General features: G+C 37.6%; 1 protein-coding gene across 2 annotated transcripts in view; it reads left to right on the top strand.

Moving 5' to 3' along the window:
* The window catches only part of FAM110B (family with sequence similarity 110 member B), a 151,608-nt gene that overhangs the window by 49,338 nt on the left and 81,412 nt on the right, over nt 1-20,858 (top strand). The gene's annotated exons all lie outside the window — the stretch shown is intronic.

Consider the following 20,858-nt stretch of genomic DNA (forward strand, 5'->3'; position numbering starts at 1 on the left):
AACTGTCTGTGCAGCCCTTTAAAAGCTGCCTGCCAGCCTTGTTTAGATAACTTTCAGGAACATAACAGAAAACGAATATACCTCTGGTCATAGTTCATGCTTTATAGACTTACCTCAGTGCATCAAAGCTACCTTTCAGTTAAAAATGTATGAATGAAAAAATAAAAAATATTATATAGAACATGTCTGTATATTAAAATATCCATGTAAAAGCAGCCTACCAGATAAGTAAAGAAGCTGTTAGGGTGGCAGCTGAACAGTCAAAGTAAGTACCTGTACTCATTTCTAATTTAGATGGACCTTAGTAGCCAGACTGTGGATGTTACACTTAACAAAATCATCAGCTTTGTAACTTTGCAAATTAGACACTGACACAATAGAATCAGAAAATAAAAACCAAATGGAAATATTTCAGCTGTCATTTAGCTTGAAACAACAAAACTCACTCACACATCAGACTTCAGGGATTCATGGATGCTCTTTAATGAAGTACCGGTTGTGGTTAAAAATCAGGCAACACTTGGAAATTTTTATGAGACGGGCAGAATACTTTATGGATGAAGTGAAACAGAGCCCTCAAACTGTTTTATCAGTTAAAGATATTCAATAGTACATGGGTTATGTAGCATTTATACTACTTAGTTTTAGGAAATAATGAGTTAACTGGCTAAAATAAAAAGCTCTCTTTCCAAGCAGCTTTAATTAGGTAAAAGTTAATGCTTAATAGTCTGTTAAAGCATTATTTTAAAAATTAGTGAAGTGGAATTAATTGTAAGCTAACAGTCTTAAGTTGGTGTGGTGTAGGCTTCTGCAATTACGATGGTTATTGTCACCTTTATTAAGGGAAGAGGGGCTAGCACAGAGCATGATGTGGAGTTCACAGCACACTTGAATTCTATTCCCTTAACTGCTCACAGCAGTGCTGCATGCATCAGCAGTCATCAGGGCTGTAGCAGGGTGTCGGCAAAGTGACACATAACCACACTCTTTCTTGCTACTGTGTCACTCTTCAGTTAGAAAGTTGAGTATTGATAGTAGGATGAGGATTTAAGCATCTTGAGGGTGGGAAGATCCGTCTGTTTCCTGACTGCTCTATCCCCAGGGCCTGGCACCCAGTGAAATGAATGAACTGTTTTCTGATCTGACTGCATGCACACTCTGTGTACTCATGAGGCATAGGTCTGTTTCTGTGAACAGCTTTACTATATGTGATGTATTTTAATGACTTGGACTTCTTTTATATTGTATTTATTTTTATTTTATATTGTGACCTTGAGGCCAGTTAGCCACCCAAGTTTCATCTGACAGACATGTTTGGTAGTTGATTATAGCAATTAAAGTTTTATCTATTGGTTAAAATTCAGAAGTTATCAGCCGTCTGTGAAAACCACTGCACTATCGACCACAGACCAAGGAGGATTTTCATCTAATGAAAAACAAAGAAATTATATTAAGATCCTAATACCAGAAGGCGGGCATTCGGAGAATGTCTTAGTTTGCTCAGGTTGCTATAATACAATACTTTAGGCTAAGTAATATATAAACAACAGAAATTGATTGCTTATGGTTTTGGAGTCTAAGATCAAGGCCTCAGCAGAGTTAGTGTTCTGTGAGGGCTCCTTCCCCATAGATGGTGCCTTCTATGGAGGTTCACAGGCGGAAGGGACAAGGCAGCTCTCCGGGGCTCTTTTGTAAGATCCTGATCAAAAGCACTGATCCCATTCATGAGGGTGCAGCCTTTGTGACCTAATAATCTCCCAAAGGCCCCACGTTCTAATACCATCACCTTGCTGATTAGGTGAATTTTTTTTCTGCTGTGATCTTTTTGTTAAGAATCATTTCTGTAACATAAAATATGATAATCATTAAGCATGGTGGCCAAGTTAGCATTATCATATTAGCTCTAATTAGCTGTAATTGAATTTTTATATTTTATGCAATTGTCAAAACCAACCTTTACTGTATATTTTAATATACAACTGTGGACTTTAAAAGTGTTAGTAATTCAGTCTTCTAGGACTCCAGGATTCTCAGAAATCCTTTGCACATAGTCTTTGTCGTTCTGAAGAGTACCCATTTCACAGATGAAAAAACTAAGGCACAGAGCGGTTGTGGGGGGCCCAGGAGTTAACTATCAAATGTAACTGGAGACTCATGATTCCATGTATTGTGTTCTTTCTAGTCTACAGTACTGTGTATACCAAGAATCCTCATTAAGTACAACATAGCCACCCATTAGCAAACTGGAGATAACCAGAAAGCCTTAGTTATATGTACATAGGTATATACTTTCTTCCTTGCTGGGACAACCTTTGGAACTCCCTTAAGGCAGGAATCTAAGAAGAAAATCAATGTATCCCTCTTACCATAGGCAAAGCAGCATTTCTTAATTTTCAACTTGTATCATCTGCCCCTGCTCTCACTTATTTTGTAAGAAGAGTCATTGATGCCAAGTCAGGCCACCAAAATGGCCACTTTTAATTACTGCATCTCCAGTCTTACACTAGACCTTGCCATTCTATGTGATGGCAGAGGGGTCACACCTTACTGTAGTGACTATCGTGCAGTTGTATGTGCAATGTTTGGTTGTTTTATGAATGTTGGAGAGAATTTGTACTGTAGGATACAGAGTCTTAAGGTTTTATGTATTGGGCTGAGGATCCTATTTTATATAATGGCCGATTTCTAGAGCTGATGTTGACAGCCATAATGTTAACACATTTTCAAAGCAAAGAAAGTTGGATGGAAGAGTTATGAAGAGAAAATATTGGTGATGATAGGGAACACTTCCAAATGATATTGAAAATAATATTCCAGGAGAGAATTTGATTAGGTAGAAAATGCAAACTGAGTACACTGCTTTCCTATGAAAACAGTGAAGACTCTTTACTAAGAATGAGATATTCTGCTTTTTTGGAAGCAGTAGCATGAGCATTCTGCAGGATTTCGAATAGTTAAATAATTATTATGCCTTGGCCCAGGAGTCTCAGCCTGTCTGCAGAGAAGAAGAGAATATTAAGTACCTGAAGCCTTTGCTCTGAGGTCTGTGTTGGGGGAGGATGTTTGTAGTAAGGTTTGGGTCTAGTGGATGCATTCATAAACTATAGAGATATGTGAACTATGCCTGGAAGCTACCATTTTTGTTTCCTCTGGAAGTTCCAGAGTAGAAGGAACCATCATAGTCTCCACCCATTACCTCAATGGCATCCCTGAACTACATCTGGGCTATAGTTCCAGCAACTGACCAGAGACACTCTGTACCTCATCAAATTGTAGTTAATCTTCCTTTTTCCTTTCTCTCTCTCTGACTTACATAAATCAAGTATGGTCCTTAGTAAATATCTGAAGAGGTAATTTCCTATTAAATAGGAATAGTAATAGAGGAATTCTATCTGTACAGTTTATACTTGTTTTGGTAAATGACTGATCTCTTGTAAAACTTGAGAGCTTTTTCTGGGCTATTCAGTGTGCATAATGAATATTGATATCTTAGGGCTTTAAAAAATAGCTTCCTTATGTAGGCGTTAGTGTGCTTGGAGACCAGTTTGAGAATTTTGAAAAAAAAAATTTAATGTCAAAGTAGGATTTAATTTAAACTTTAGCGTCTTCATCTTAACCCTCTTTCAACTTCTCCAGAACAGTTATTAGCATAAAAGCTTAATGATTTACATCTGAAGGTTATGTATGTACTGAGGAAATTCAGTGTTGATTCTAAATACTTCTTAGTCATCCTTAAACCCAGCTTGAAGCTCTAGGGTGCTTAAGCGTAGCTCGTTATTACAGAAGTAAGTCATCAGTGAATTGTTTGGCAAACAGCAGTTTGTAGTGGTTTTTCTCTAACTTAGCCTCTTTCAGAAGTGTCTGCATTTTTCAGGAAAATTATCTGTTCATATTTTGAGGATAAAAAATAGCATTGAAGGTACTTTTAGTGCAGATTTGCTGGGGCTATTTTGGTGGTCCTGATTTTTTTTTTATTTTATAAAGGAATATTCATATTGGTCTCCCCATTATACTTCTTGGAATTCCTTACCTGCTGATACCTGACACCCTTGCCTCTGTGGGGGAGTTTCCCATTATTGGGGTTTCCTCAGGCCCCAACCCTCCTGTCTCTTCTGCCTCCCCTCCTCCAAGGCATTGGTGTCTTCCTAGCTTGATCATCTGCCCCTACCTTCCCCCTACCCTCCTTTCCTTTTTAGTTGTGGTGAAAAACATGATACAAAATTTACCATCTTAATCATTTCTAAGTAGATAATTCTCGGGGGTGTTTTGTTATTGTTTTATATTATGAATTTTTAATTTTAAAATGTTCACATGTTTATTAGCTGCATCTCTACAGCCAAGATCTAACCTACTTAAGGGCTTGGGCCACATGTTGTCCTTCTCACTGCATGCAGTCAATGCATCCATTATGTGCCTGTTATTTCCAAGCACTCTGTTTTGCATTCCTGACTTTCTTGAGCACACAGCAGCTGTTAAACATCTGATCACTGAGTTTCAGAAATTTTTTTTTAGGAATGATTTTCAGTGGTAGAATTTGAAAACAGCTTGTGTGAATAGTCATAGCTCACTCTTTTAAAAATAAATGCCAAATAAGAATTGGATTATCGTGGGGAAGTCTCTCACTTAAGAAAAATCATTGTAGAGTAATACCAATTGAGGTTTTCATTTCCTTTCAGCAGGACTGGTAGGATAGATACTGTGTGTGTGTGTGTGTTTTCTTAAACTATAGTGTTGATTAATTTCTTTTTTAATTACTCTGCCATCTCAAGAATACATTTATTGTCATTTTAGATTGCTGGGTCAGGAATGAAAGTTTGAGTGTGTTTGATTTCAGTCCTGAACTCTCATATATTATGTTTCTGGGGAGTGAGCTTAGTTTTAATATAACTTTCGATTTGGGGGATTTTAGAAGTTAATGCATAAAATAGTGTTCCCTTTGCATGGATGGATGAAATTTTGTGGTGTTCAAACTGTTGTATTAGAGATGTGAATGCCTAATCATAACATAAATTCTGTCAGCTATCTTTCATATTTAAGCAGGTTACAATGGATAGAAATATTTCTTGAAAAGCTAGTCTTTTTTTTTTTTTTTTTTTTAATGTAGTTGCTCACAGTCCTTAGGCACACAGCAAATGCCAGAACTGCCCTAATTAGGTCAGATGTTTCTCATTAGCTTGTAACAGTCTTGGATGGATGGATGGATGGATAGATGGATGCACAGCAGGTGGATTGACCCAGGATAGACACTTTAATCGACCCCTCGCCACTGTCACACTACACATATATAACTCCCTGGCTACACTGAATCTTAAAGACTACACATACCACTAATATTGTACTGATTGAAATTGCTCGTTTCAATTCCTAACAGACTGTCTCTGTCTTTCTTAATAGCCTGTGAATATCTGCAGAACAAGGGCTGACTTACCTGTTTTGTTAGTGCCTAGCATGGAGTAGACACAGAACAAGTGTCTATAAATTGAAGTAACAGTGTGATGGCTTATGAAAGCAAAATCAGATGCAGAATATTTGTATATTTTATTTCAGAATATTTATATTGTAGTAAGTTAATGCTCACTCTTAAGTAAAGCAATGGGAAAAACATCCTCTAATATGTACTTTTTCTTGTAATAATCTACTGATGGTACTGATGGCATATTTTTATTAGCATTCCTTGGAATTAGTCAGTAAGCATTTACAAAGGATCCTGTATACAGTAGATAATTAGTATTTTGATGAATAAAAGATGAACACTTTTCCTAGTATACCTCATAGAAATGTAAATAAATTATATTGTTGATATTCCTGTCATTGATGTTAACATTAATAAAATATCATGGAAGGGCTGGTTTCAATTTACCATTTTTGAGAAAAATGGCATATGCATGGTGGTCTTTAAAATAGTCATTGTCATTAAGGATTTGTGTATTCTGTTTGTTCCCAGATGTCATGGTCTTGTGGGGAGGATAGAATATTCCTCAGCAACTTCTCACACTTTTTTTAACACGTTGGTTCCATGTTCACACCTGTGAGTTTAGGTGATAGTGCTGTGAGATACTTTTAGGATGTTATTTTTTGCGTGAACAAACAGAGGCTAGGCTTAGAGGAAAGCATACGAGTTTTTTCTTGCTGCATAACAAATTTCCACAGACAGCACCCGTTTCTTAGCTCGGTGGCTCCAAGTCTGCCATGGCTCAGCAGGGTTCTCTGACAGGGTCTCCGATGCAAGGAGTTGGCTACCTGGCCTTCTCAAGTAAGGCCACGGGGAAGAATTTGCTCCCGAGCGCTCATTCAGGTTGTCAGCAGGGCTGAGGTCTCTGTTTCCTGGCTGCAGGACGAGGACTGAAGTTTCTAGAAGCTCCTAGAAGCCACTTGCATTTGTTTGCTGTGGGCCTTCTCAGGAACATTGCAGCCAACAGCAGGATCCCTCATCAGATTCCTGTCAGACTTCAAATCTCTTTGGATTCTTTTCTGTGACCAGCCAAAGGAAGCTCTTTTAAAGGGCTCATGAAATTAGGCTACGCCCATCCAGATAATCTCTCTATCTTGAGGTCACTGTGGCACACACCTGCCAATCATGGGAGTCAAATCCATGGTATTTACTAGCCAAGGGATTACACACAGGGCATACACCAGGGGGTAGGGAAGTCCTAGCCCCTCTTTGAATTCTGCCTCCATGGAAAGGTCAGTTAAGATGCTTGGGAAATGCTGCCAAATTTACCCCAGCATTTATACTGCTTCTACTTTGAGATGCTGAAGACCGTGATCTAAGAACTCTCTTCTTGTTTAACCTTACTGTGTTTCTATGGGAAAGGAAAGCAGTGCTCTGTCCTTGGCATACAGAGATGTTCTTAATTTACAGTCAGTAGGGCTGAGGGTTTGATGCTTATGATTTCCGTTCATTGAACTGTATTCTTTCAGCCAATCACTCCTGGATCAGTGGTACCCAGATGAGGACTGTAGTCAGGTGTGCAGGTTTGCAATGAACGTAGAAACCAAACTGACCCTTGTTAAGGGCTTAACCTAGGTTAAGAACTTGACAAGCTAGGCCACAGGGAGCTGCCCTGAGTTCAAGACTAGAGGAGTGACTTGTCAAAATCACTGTTTTGGGCAGATTAACCTTGAAGCTGTGTGAATGGTAAGAGGGGAGAAGCCAGAAGCAAAAGCCAGCCAGGAATTCAGAAATGAATGCTCATTTATCAGTGGTAAGGGAGATTTAGAAATGTATTGTGTTCCTTGAATTGCTACTATCAATGGTGGTAGTGCCGGGAAAATTAAAAAGACTGAGGAAGTGTAAGCAAGCTATAAGACAAAATCAAGCTGCTTGTTAGGACTTGTGAGCACCTGGGTAGCCTATGTTTACTTTCCGGAGAGACCATATGCTCGTGACTTTCAGGGTGCATTGTTCAGGTAAATCATCACTTTGTGTATGGGACTTGCAAATATATAACATTTGGCATTTCAAATGGTAAAAAGTACTATGGAGGAAGATAAAGCAGGAATGGGGATAGATGCATATTAGTATTAAGTGCATATCAATTTGTGGCTTTTAAAAATCACCTAACATAAGTTGTTAACCTGAGGCACATGGGTTGGAATGGATATAAATGTGTATTTTACATGGAGTTGTATTTCACATTTATGGCGTTTGACCATGTGCTCTCCCCTACCTCTTTCAAAAAGCAACATTCATTTAAATGAGGTGGATAATGGATCTATAACATTGATTATTCTGATGATAGGATGTTCATTGCTTCTGAATACCTTACTTCTCTCTGTTTGATCATTAACCTAATCACATACTCTAATTTTCCTAGAGTCAGTATTCAAAGGGAGTTTGGCGTTTACTTCCTTTTCCTTCCACTGTTTGACTGAAGAATTTTTGAAATAAAAAAACAAAACATAGGAATCATCTGTGAGGCTGGGCACTGGATAGGGAACACATCTGTTTCATGTAAGTATAAAATGCTGGCTTTACAAATATTCAATGTGGAGTTCTCACCACATAGTTGACTGAAATTTTCCATGTTTGCAGTGGAACTTCAAATGAAAATAGAACTATATAGCTTTGTTACCATGGGAAGGGATAACATTTAATTCCATCCTTTGTGACTCAACAAAGTTCTGATGCCATGCAATGACAGTAGAAACAGATCATAGAAAGCAGTATAGAGATGTTGAGATCCTGATGTTTTAAAAGTAAACCTACGTAGTAAATAGTAGACTAATTCAGTAATTATTTATTGACAACTTATTTATCAATAAATATTCAATAAATATTTATTGAACCGGGCACTGTTCTGCAGACTGGGAATATAGCAGGAAACAAAAAATGTTCTATCCTTGTGAGGCTTATATTTGAGTGAAAGGAAGCAGAGAATAAATAAATATATAACGTATTTGTCATTCAGATGGTAAAAAGTACTGCAGAGGAACACAAAGCAGGGATGGAGATAGATGTATATTGTATATTGCAGGGGTGGGATACGGTAGCGATTTTAGAAAGTGTGGTAGGCAGAGTTCTAAGATGGTCCTTGCAATGGTTGATTATAAGCCTGATAGAGTGTGGTGAGGGTGATGGGCTCTTACTGCTGTGATTAGGTTGCAGTATATAAAACTCTTACCAGCTGACTGCAGTAGAGAGTCTTGCTGGCCTTGCAGAAGTGAGATGCCGTGTTTAAGAGAGTCTACAAGAGACCAGTTAGACAGCTACAGACATAGATTGCAAGGGATGGTGGCTTGGGCCAGGGGTTGACTGTCAGGTGGTGAGGAATGGTCAGGTTCTGGAAAGACTGATAACAGAAAGTATGAGATTTAATGACAACTTGACTGTGTGGTGTGATAGAAAGAGGAACAGAAATGCTGACTCCTGAGTTTCTGGCCAACACAGCAGGAAGAAAGATGCTGCCATTAACTGACAGAGAAGAGTGTGGTGGGGACAGGTTTAGGAGAGATCAGGAACTCAGTTTGAGATGCTGATGACATGCAATGGAGACGTGGAGTTGGCCATTGAATACACCAATACCTAGAGATGTGAATGAGGAAGTCATTAGCATATTTATGGTATCTAAAGCCATGAGGTCCCTAAGGCAGTCAATATAGATAGGCAAGAAAAATGTTTTAGACCAGAGTTTTAGTGCTCCAGTAAAATATTTTCAATTATTTTATCTCCATGATTTTAATGTTTCATTATTAACTTTTGTTCAATATTTGGTTCAACTTAAAATGTTTTTCTGTTCCCTTCTAGAACTTCAGCTGACTTAAAAAATTTTTCTGTTTGTGTTTGGTATACTGTATTACTTACATATTTAATGGAGAAGAAAAATCTTAGACAAACTAAATTGAACGTAGGTTACTTGAGAAATGAATGATTCTCAAATTGGGAAGCCCCTGAACCAGCACAGGTTCAGAACTCCAGTGCTACCACGTGGTGGAAGATTTATGGACAGAAAAAAGAAAGTGGTGTACAGAAAACTGAAGTAAGGTGCAGAAACAACCAGATTAGTTACAGCTCAGTGTTTGCCTTATTTGAACTTGGTTTGTACATGCCTTTGATTGGCCAAAACTCAGTGATTGACACAAGAGTAGATGACAGTCTATTTACACATCCAGTTAGGTTACAGTTTACTATGAACTGAAAAACCTTTAGGCCAAACTTAAAATGCATAAGGAGGCAGCTATAGGCTAAATTTAATTTAATAATTAGATCTGAGGAGAGTGGAGATGGGAAGATGGATATGAAACCACAAGATATGACATCTCCTGATGGGAAGATTCTAGCACCAGCTAGAAACAGTGAACACCCATGGTAGCCTCCTTCCAGAAGGCAAATAGATATATACATCGAACATCTCCTTCCAATCCCAGATGAACAAAATCAAGCAGAGTGTTTCTATACTTCTCCCTAGTCCTCAACTTCATTAGCAAAGAATCAGTGTGGTTTTTCAAAATGGAATTTATGAAAGACCCATGGCTAGCTGGGTGTAATTTGCTATATTTCTTCAGTTATAACTGTTTAAACAAATAGATACACAGAATTAGGAAGGTAGACTGTCAGTGAGGATAGACAGAAGATGGAGACTGCAAGAACAGAGCCTTTGAGAGTAGGTGAGAGCATAGTCTCGGGAGCCCTTGGGAATCTACCTTTGCTGAGTGCACTGGGGCCAGTATGTTTGCAGCTAGAGGCTTGTAAGAGTTAATGGCAGGAATGGGGAGAACTATGTCACTCTAAAGCAAAAGACCTCTACCGGTAGATCTACTTTTTTTTTTTTTTTTTCCCCCAAGACAGAGTCTTGCTCTGTTGCCCCGGCTGGAGTGCAGTGGTGCAATCTTGGCTCACTGCAAGCTCTGCCTCCCGGGTTCATGCCATTCTTCTGCCTCACCCTCCCGAGTAGCTGGGACTACAGGTGCCCGCCACCATGCCCAGCTAATTTTTTGTATTTTTAGGAGAGAAGGGGTTTCACTGTGTTAGCCAGGATGCTGTCGATCTCCTGACCTTGTCGTCCACCAGCCTCAGCCTCCCTGTAGATCTATTTTTTATGTAAGTAATCCCTGTAATTAATAAATTTCTTTTTTAGGCTAGTTACATCTTTACTCATGTATCTTAAAAATTAACAATTATTTCATAGCACTTTCTCAAGTCCTATTTTCCTGCTTTTTTTTTCCACCTGATATTAGAGAAAGCTGTTTAGTTACTGAATTGCTTCAAATGATAAGTAATTCTCTACAGTGGTACCATTTTTTAAAGATCCATACAGATCATGATATAACATCTTTGGTAACTGAAATAATTACTCTTACCCTTGCTTGTTCCAAAAAGGACTGCAGCAGCAACCTTTGAGAGTTTGGGTTTTCAGTAGTTTATCTACTGTAATGAGGACATTAGCCCAGGGCAACCAGCAGAGCTGACCTTGTCACCATGGCAAGTTAGCAGCGGGGTCAGAGAGCAGTGTGGTTTCACTGTGTACACTCTGAGTTTCAGTGCTAAAAGTCCAGAATAGCTCTCTACTTGACCTGCCATGGGCATTTGCTCAGATCTGACCAGCAGATGTTCAGTGTTGAGGATCTGGTTTTAGCAGACTGCGTTGGAATAGGTTTGAAAAGGTCTACTCTTCTTATACCTTGATACATCTTTTTCTGTCTTTTCTATTTATACCTTTTTGGTATTTAAGTAGATACCATTCCTGGTCTACAGATTATATTTTAATTGATTTTCCTTAAACCTGTGGAAAGAAAGTATTTTGAGTCATTTGAGAAAAATACAGCAAGCTTTTCTCTGCTCCTCTTACTGTTTTGTATGTTTTTCAAAGCATAGCATTTTCAGTGCTCTTTTGAAGTTCAGTGAATCAATTGAGCTCTTACGTGACAGAAGTGACTTTTTTCTTCTAAGGTACACTGGCCTTGTTGAGAGCCAATCCTGGTCAAATGAAGCATCCTCTTATAAGTAGAACACTTTCTTTAGCCATCTGGAGTCACACATGGGACCCACTCTACTTCTAGCTGTGATCCGCATTGACACCTGTTAATATGCTCTGTGTAAGAAAGGATAAACACCCTCAAATCTCATGTTTCATGATAAAAATTAACAATTTGCAGAAACTGGAGAGAAACATTGACTGCATCAAAAGTTGTACAGTTGGAGACAAAGGGTTTCATATTTATGCCCTGAAGTTTCAGCTTCCAGTATTTGAGATGGGATTCCACAGGATCTTTTAGTCTAGCCTAGATCAGGGGTTGGCAAACTATTGCCTGTGTGCCAGATCCAACCCTCTGTCTGTTGTGTAAATAAAGTTTTATTGGCAGACAGCCATGATCATTTGTTTATGTGTTGACTACGGCTGGTTTCACTACAGTGGTGGAGTTGAGAGGTCATGAGAGACTGTCCTGCAAGGCATAAAGTATTTACTATTGGGTTCTTTATGAAAAAGTTCACTAATCCCTAGTTTAGTATATTTAACTTTTTTAAAAACTAAAAATTTTCAGTCACTAAATAATTTTGGAATAATTGATATTTTTAGCTTTGTCAGCATGAGTCCATCTAGAAGATGGTTTAAAATAAGTATAATTTAAATATTTGGCTTTCTAATGCCATTTCAATTTCTGCAGGTTGTTAAAATCTAACTTAAGAAGCGTAATGTAATTGTATAATAAAGTCAGACTACGAGAGAGCACTGACATTTTATATAAAACTATTAGGTTGCATTTTCATATAGCCTGATAACATTTAAAACTAAAATCTTCATGAAGGCATAATTCATGTATCTGCTAAGTGCTCCCTTGTAAATTACCCAAGATGACATGTTTATGGCCAAACATGAAGGTTGGATTTGCTTTGACTGAAATCGCATGAAAACTTAGTTTGTTCAGGTTCATGTGCATGCATTTCTGTGAAAATTTCAACGTTTCTTTCTGGTAGGTTAAATTGTCATACAGTGCATAGTTTATTTGAACTGATACTCAGTTTTTTGTAGGCTGTTGGTTGTTGATGTGTGTTCCAGTGTGGTAATGGTGGGTCCCCTTTCCCAGCATTTTCCATCCCACCCCTGCTGTAACAGCAGGATGTAGTCACAGGGTCTGGAACCCCGCATGCATGTTCTCTCTGTCATTTCTTGCGCTTTGGTGACTCAGGTGGGATGCAGGGCTGAAAATGAGGAGGCCCTATGTTTTTAGTGGAAATGATCTGCCTTTCTTTCTGTCTAGAGCTGGTAAATGAGGGCAACACAGGAATGGCATTAAGTGCTGCAGAGTGTAATTACCGCTTGATTTGTTTACACCATGGCCAAGGGGTGAGGCCACTGCCATGACAGGACACTCAGCTGGGCTCCGTGGTCATGGGCTGTCTGGAGGGCTCTGCTTCCCTTTGCTGATCCTGCACTTGGTCACTGCCCACCTTGGTGAGAGCACTGGACAGACGAGCTCTCCAGGGTGACCTGGCTGGGTCCCCTCGAGCACACACTGTGGGCACAGATACAAAAGTGCTGGGCTTGTTGATGGAGTGCCTGAGAATTGTCAGACATGGACCTGCTCACACATGTGTGCACAAACACAGGGCACATTTAGGCAGCTGAGTACAATGTTTTTGGTAAGGCTACCCTTCTGTATTTCCTAGCCATTGGGAAATTTGGCTATAGTTCATTTTCCTAAAGAATATGACTTTCAGTTTTTCTTGTTTTTTATACTGCCGTGAACCAACCTTAAGGATCCAAATTCTCTCAAACAGACTTTTTTAAATCAAGAATTCCCCTTTTCTCAGCCTCCACCCTTTTCTGTGTCACCATCTTAAGCCCCTAGGAAGGCCATGCAGTTCAGAAATAGTGATTTGGCTTCGTGGTTCAAATGTACCTCTTGGGGTCCGCTGCCAGCATGCTCCAGTTCCACCTCTTACCGGTTGGTAGTCCTGAGGAGGTTAGTTATCTCTCCATCAGTTTGCTCAACTGTAAAATGGTGACAGTAGTATCTGCTTCATGGAATGTTGCAAGGATTAAATGATTAATGCCTTTTGGCTTGGGGCCAGGCACATGGAAGGTGCTCAGTAAAGGTTAGCTGTTCCTGGGCTGTCTGTCGCTAAATGACTCACCTGGTGCTTGTGTTACTTTGCTTCCTCCTGCACTCCACAGGGGTGGCCTCCAACCTGCATTGCTTTGACTTGTCCTATTAGTGTCACTGAGACCATTTTGCCCTGTGGGGCCATGGGGAGGGGATATTTTGTCATTGACATGTTTTAGAATTGTCTGCATGTGGCTTTATTACTGTTTTTTACATTCTCTACAGACAGTACACATCCTTATAGTTGCAGGGTGATTGCTTTCACCTTCTCTCCTTTTGAAGCTATGAAATTGCTATAGTGACAGCTGTTATTATTTAAGAAGTAGCTGGATCTTAATGAAATTATTTAACTTAAAGTCATATAGTGAGGAAGGAACAGAACAGATAGTCAAACCCAAGACTGTTTTTAAAGACTTCTTTGACCTCAAAATGCTTAGCTGTGAGTTTAAGAATGAGAATGATATCAGAGATGAAAAGGAAAAAAAAAAAGACAATTGTGAATACTACAGTCATATAAAATATATATTAATTTCCTCCTGAAAATGGCTTTATTACAAACGTGGGACAAATAAAAGAAAAATTGGTAAGATAAAAGCTGAAGAGGCAAAAATATTAGTTGAAAACATAAAGAAAGATGTCAAGTCAATGTTAACAGGGATTAACTTTAAAATAAGGCCTATGTATGAATAGGAAGAATTATTCTCAAGTCCTTTTAAAATAATCTCAATATCAAGGCACAATATGACATTGGAATCCATAAACTATAACCATCATAAATGCATGAGAGCTTGAGTCATTTTTTTCTTTAGATATACATGATATGCTACATATAAATAAGAGGATGAAAGTTTCAGTGGAATTTAAAATAAAAATAATTTTATTAGGATGATCAAATCAGTAATAAAACCTTTTTTAAAACTTTATAGTAATACCGTATTTGTAATGTTTTGTACAATAGGGTTTTTTGAGGTAAAATTTACTGATCTTAAGTGTACAGTTTGATAAATTCTGACAACTATATATACTCAGGTAATCACCCTAATAAACATATAGAATATTTTCATCATCCCAGCAAATTCTCTCTTGCCACTTATCAGTTTCCCCTTTCCACCTCCAGAAGAAATCATTGTTCTGATTCTATAATCGTGAGTTAGTTGTATTAAAGTAAATGGAATCCTACAGTAAGTGCTCTTTGCACTGGTTCCTTTCATTTAGAAGGATGTCTTTGAGATTAATCTCCAGTAGGATTGCTGCCTTTTATTGATGAATAATATCCATTTTCTGGCTATACCAGTATTTGTTTATCTATCCTTCTGTGAATGGATATTTGAATTGTTTCCAATTGTGCAGTTTGAATGAAGTTGCTGTAAATATTGCTGAATAAGTCTTTTTGTGGACAGGTGTTTTTATAGACCTTGGGTCATGCCCATGATTGGAACTGCTGGGTCGTAGCATAAGGGTTTGGGTAACTTTATAAGAAACTGTCAAAGAAGCTTTCCCATTAGCAGTGTGTGGGAGTTCCAATTGTTTCACCTCATTGCCAACATTTAGTATTGTCTTTTTCTTTTTAGTTATTCGGGTGGCTACGGAATTGTATCTCATTATGTTTTTAATTTGCATTTCCCTGATAGCTACTGATACTGAGTACTTTTTCATATGCTTACAGATCATTTGTGTTTGTGAAATGTCTGTTCAAGTCTTTTGCCCCCTTTTTAAGTTTGATTGCTGTTCTTTTGTTACTGATTTGTAGGAGTTATTTTTTTTTCTGGCTAAGTCATTTTTCAAGTTTATGTATTGGATATATTTTCTTTCATCTAGTTTTTTCCTTTTTATTTTCTTCAGTGTTATTTGATGAGCAGACATTTTCATTTTTGTTAAAGAGCAATTTATAAATTCTTTCAAAACAGTTGATGTTTTTGCAGCTCTACCAAATTTGTACCTACTTTAAGTTTGCAAAAATAGTCTCCTGTTTGTTCTAGAGGCTCTATAGTTTTAATTTTTAACTTTTAGATCTGTGATCTACCTCAGATTGATATTTTTGGTGTGAGGTAAGGGTCAGCATTTACTAATTTTTTAAATGTATATCCAATTCCTTCATGATCATTTTTTGAAAATACTTTAAATTTTTCATTGTATTATCTGAGTGCCTTTGTTAAAACTTGATTGTGTAATATATATGTGGATGTATTTATAGTCTGTTTCTTTTATTGATATGTTTGTTCTTATTAACACTGAAGTGTTGGGATTACAGTGTCTTTATGGAACAATTGAGCTGTCTTTCTGGGGGAGGAGGATACTTTCTTATCAGTAGGAACACAGACAATCTGCCCATCTAGATTCCTCACCATGGCTCACATTTCCACAAAATGTGAAGCATCACTAATGCATGATTCTGACATTGAATTTTGTAGGTGGAATGTGTTATGCAGTTGGATGACTTCAGTTTGTTCAGATATGAAAAATTTGGTGCAGTACATTTCATTTCACTGCAATTTAGGTCAGGGAATAATGCTGAAAGGAAATATGTGTGAAGGCATGAGTGAGCACAGACTACAGAGTGGCCCAAAACTAATAAATCAGAAAGGAAGATAGATTAACTGAAATTCCGATTAATCTCACACAACCGAGACCAATTAGACCAACCAATACTTTAAGTAATAGTGCTTTCGTATTGCTTTTTCTTGGTTGCCAATGGAGTATTTTTTTTCCTCCCTTACGTCTTCCCCAGCAGCACATAGCATACAGTATATTTTGGGAAAAGGGAAATTATTTTGCAAAAAGTAAAATGACAGGGAAGAAATTCTCTATAAATTTCATTTCTGAAAATGAGGAAATTTTAAGGAAAGAGACAGTTACAAAATCAAAAAAGATCTTTCTTCTCTGTCCCGCTCTCTCAACCTATCCCAAGCTGGGATTTGAGAAAGGAAACCCTTGCCCACCAGTTCAGGGCCCTGGCTCTGTCACGTACGGCCTCTCAAGGATGAGAGCTCAAGTGTTAGTCCTCATCAGTGAGACCACCCACAACTGATAGAAGAGCAAGGCCTGTGTGATTTTCTGCTTTCTTTACCCGGAGAAGCCAGGATCCACTCTGTTCTGTGTGGATGAGCTGCACCCATTGAGGGCAAATAAAATTATTTATTTGAGGGCAAATAAAATTAATTGAGAGCACCCCTTCCCCCAACACACAGCATAATGTTCTCAGTATAACAGAACACCAGCTACCATCTTTCTAAAGCCTGGCATTGATTTATATCACATGTTCAAATTGTTTTTATTCAACGACTATAGAAATAAATGTGAAGATCATGCTTACCCTTTGGGAGAAGATGGTTAAAATTATAAAAGCTTCTTTAGTCTGTAAAACATTGAAAATGCCATCAAGCCATCAGGTGGACAGTTCCTGTTGCTGCTCTCTAGAGCCCTGGAAGGGTTTTCTGCTCATCTGTCAAATACTTTGTGCCATTTATTCCTATTACAGAATATTTCTGTGGCATTACTTTAAAAGCCTTCTATATAATTGACTATGCAAACCAGTTGTGTAGGCTTGACTCAGACTTTATGATAAAAAAACATTCATCATATGCTATCCCCTGTAAGAGGAATTTAAACTCTCCTCTTCATTAGAAGGCCTGCCTGCAGTGGAATTAAAATAGCTTCTCCTGAATGGGAGCACAGACTTGGTACAGATCATGAGCAGTCATTCAAGAGGAATGTAATCAAATACTTGAAATTTAAATTAGCTTGTAATCTGACTTTGAAAATAAAGTACAAGAGAGACCCAAGAAAGTTTCCTGAAGGTGAATTAATGTCCTTCACACCACTTCCTGTTTCAGAGCTAATAGCATACACATGATAAAAGTATTATAGCAGTGAAACTTATCTTTCCCATGTGCTCCTTCTCCCAGGTCACTGATACTGTGCTTAGAAAAGGTGGCCTACATAGAGAGAACCCACATCTGCAAAAGCAGCTTTCAGACATCACCAGGGATTTACAAACTCTTTCAGCAATGTTTGGAGGAATAACTTCTTTTTATTGGGTCCATAAAGCATAAATTGTTAACCCAAGAAAGAGAAAGAACCTTAAATAAGTGACACAGATTTTCTTCTTTATTTAGAAACTATTCTGATGTTCATATTTTTAAAGGATTTTTTCTCTTCAAATATCTTTTCCTCATTCTTGAAGGACACGATACTTTTTTTTCTGTTAAAATCACCCAGTGGTAAATGCTGCAGCAGACTGACACTTCTGAAATGAAAAAGGTCCCATCGTTATTGCGGCTGCCTTTAGCAAAATTATATAATGAAAAATCATTTCTTTGCTATAAAAGAAGACCATGGAAAAGCATCTCTGCATATATTATTGTATGTAAATTAGGAACAGGAGAAATATAGGAAATCTAGATACAGAGAAATCATCACTGTTTATGAACAGCGTAACATTTCTAAAAAGAGATTGGGGTGATTATTTTCAATAGAAGAAAAGTCTTAGCTTTACAGATAATTACACTCTTAATAGTATAGATGGAATAGAGCTCAGTTTGCTTCAAGGCAGATTTCTGTTAAACAGACTCTATTTGCACATTAATTTCTATTGTAGAAGTTAAAAAATTGGTCCCTAGATATAATAAAACTACCTTTAAAATACACACATATAAATGGAAATATCTTTCTGACAAACCCATTGAACCATTATCTGTTAATGATACTGAGCTATGATTCGCAGATATTTTGAACTGTGGAAGTAAGAATATAGCCAGGAGAGGCAGACACACTGAAATATGATTGCTTTGCTTTACCTCATTTTAAACTCGATTCCCACTGTAGTGGTAACAATCCATAAAATTTCAGAAACTTGCCAAGGTTCATGTCAATCTTGAATCATGCTAATGTTTCTAACTTTATATCCAAAGAAATTATTTTCCATTTCCCCATCACTTAAACTTACTGGCTGCTTTCCAGACATTTGAATCTGGCCATATCTCCTAAGTATATAAGAATATCCTTACATAAAATGAGAGAATTGTCCAAATAACTAAGGAATGAAATATCTAGGCCTTCCTTAGCAATGAGGACTTGTACCAGCGCCAACAGAGGCTTTCCCTAATGTCTAATAATAATCGGCAAATTGGCTGACAATTCTGAGCTGAACTTTTGGGGCCCAGCCTAATGGTTTGACTGATGGTTGGGAATGGTTAGCACATCAAAATCCTGTTTGCTGAGACTGCTACTTACTAGCTGGTTAACAAAGCTGAGCTGCACCATGTAGACGGGCAGTAGGCCAGATCCGATGACCACAGCACGAAGCACAAGAATCTCTTAAGACCGAGACTTTAGAGGGGCCACTCATGAAAAATTTACCCCCTCCAGTTTTTACCTTTTCCTTGGGTGGAAGTGAGAAAAAAATACCAAGTTTTTATTAACAATTTATATTCAGTGTTAGTAATGACATGGTAGAAAAATTAAACAATTCAGACAGGTTGACTATCTCTGCCATGCAGAGATAAAAACTATTGATGCTGTAGCATTTGCCTCAGACCTTTCCTATGTGTATACTCAAAGAGATACTACGGCATATGTTTATACATACAGAGACTTTAACAAAACTGGAGTCCTCATACATCCATTATTTGAAATGCTTGAAACAAGAAGTGTTTTGAATTTCAAATTTTTTCAGATTTTGTAATATTTTCTGAGAACATACTGCTTAAGCATCCCTAATCTAAAAACTCGAAATCTGAAATGTTTCAGTAAGTATATCAATTGAGCATCATGTTGGTGCTCAAAGAGTTTTTGATTTGGGAGCATTTTGGAACCTTCATGCTCTACTTGTACACATTGATTTATAACTTACCTAATATTCAGCTATATTTTTATTTGGTAAATATTTTCTTATAACAGGACTTTTTAATAACTTCACAATGTTCTATTAATTTTATTTATATGCTATCATTTATTTAACTAATTTGCTATTGTCAAATGGTAAGATTGTTAATTTGTTTTTGCCCTATAAAGGTATATTAGTCTGTGCTTGCATTGCTATAAAGAAATGCCTGAGATTGGGTAGTTTATAAAGAAAAGAGGTTTAATTGGCTCATGGTTCTGCAGGCTGTACAGGAAGGATGGTTGGGGAAACCTCAGGAAACTTTCAATCATGGCAGAAGGCAAAGGGAAGCAGGCACATCTTATATGGCTGGTGCAGGAGGAAGAGAGATGGGGAAGGGACCACACATTTTTAAACAACCAGATCTTGTGAGAACTCACTATACGGTATCAAGGGAGATGGTACTGAACCATTCATGCAAATTGCACCCCCATGATCAAATCACCTCCCATCAGGCCTCACCTCCAACACTGGGGATTACAGTTTGACATGAGATATGGGTGGAGACACAGACCTAAACCGTATCAAAAAGATACCATGGTAAATGCCTTTCTCTAATATTTTTGTACATATCATCAATTATATCATTTTTGGGGCATGTGATCCCAACTATTTCCTTAGAATTATATTTCCAAAATGAAATGGCCAGGGGTAAAGGTATACACATTTTTTTAAATTTCAAAAGTTGTTCTAAGTTGCCTCATGAAAAAAGTTGTGCTTAGTTAAGTTCCAGAATTTCTAGATGTTATTAACACAAATTCTTAACAGTATAACAGTTTTCATCTGGGTTGTGCTCAGGGCATGAGGGTTATGTATTTATACTATATACATCTTTTTCGGGGAGGGTGTCAGTTTTTCTAGTATTATCTATCATTTGGCCTGGATGTTTTAGTTTTGCCATCATCCAAGTGGGGAGAATTTAGATGATGTTTACTAAGTGTTAGGCACTCCCTAAATGCTTTATGTATGCATTAACTCATTTAGTTAATCCACACAACGTCCTCCTCCAAATGTTCCAGATGAGAACATTGAAGCATAGAAAAGTTAAGTAGTTTACAAAAGGTTACCAGCTAGAAAGTAGCTGGATTGTGATAAAACGTAATAAATGGCACAGGAGAGACATATATGGCGGTATTTTTCTAGGAAGATAATTTCTCCCTAGGAATGTCATTTAAGATATAACCCCCGAAGTTTTTATATGACTCTTATCAAGACTGCTATCCTTTAGCCTCTACTAATTTTAAAAGTTTCAGAAAGACCCTAGATGAGCTTCATAGCAAATGATGTTCTTTACTTACATATTTGTTTGGATAAAAGTCTAATCTTTCAAAGTGACTAGTGTTGAAACGTAATTATGAACATTGATGGCATGCATACTTGAAATTCTTTCATGAATCTTTTTTTAAAAACAGCAGCATGCTTTACCCGTGCA

Source organism: Theropithecus gelada, chromosome 8, assembly GCF_003255815.1.
Source record: "Theropithecus gelada isolate Dixy chromosome 8, Tgel_1.0, whole genome shotgun sequence".
NCBI lineage: Eukaryota > Metazoa > Chordata > Mammalia > Primates > Cercopithecidae > Theropithecus > Theropithecus gelada.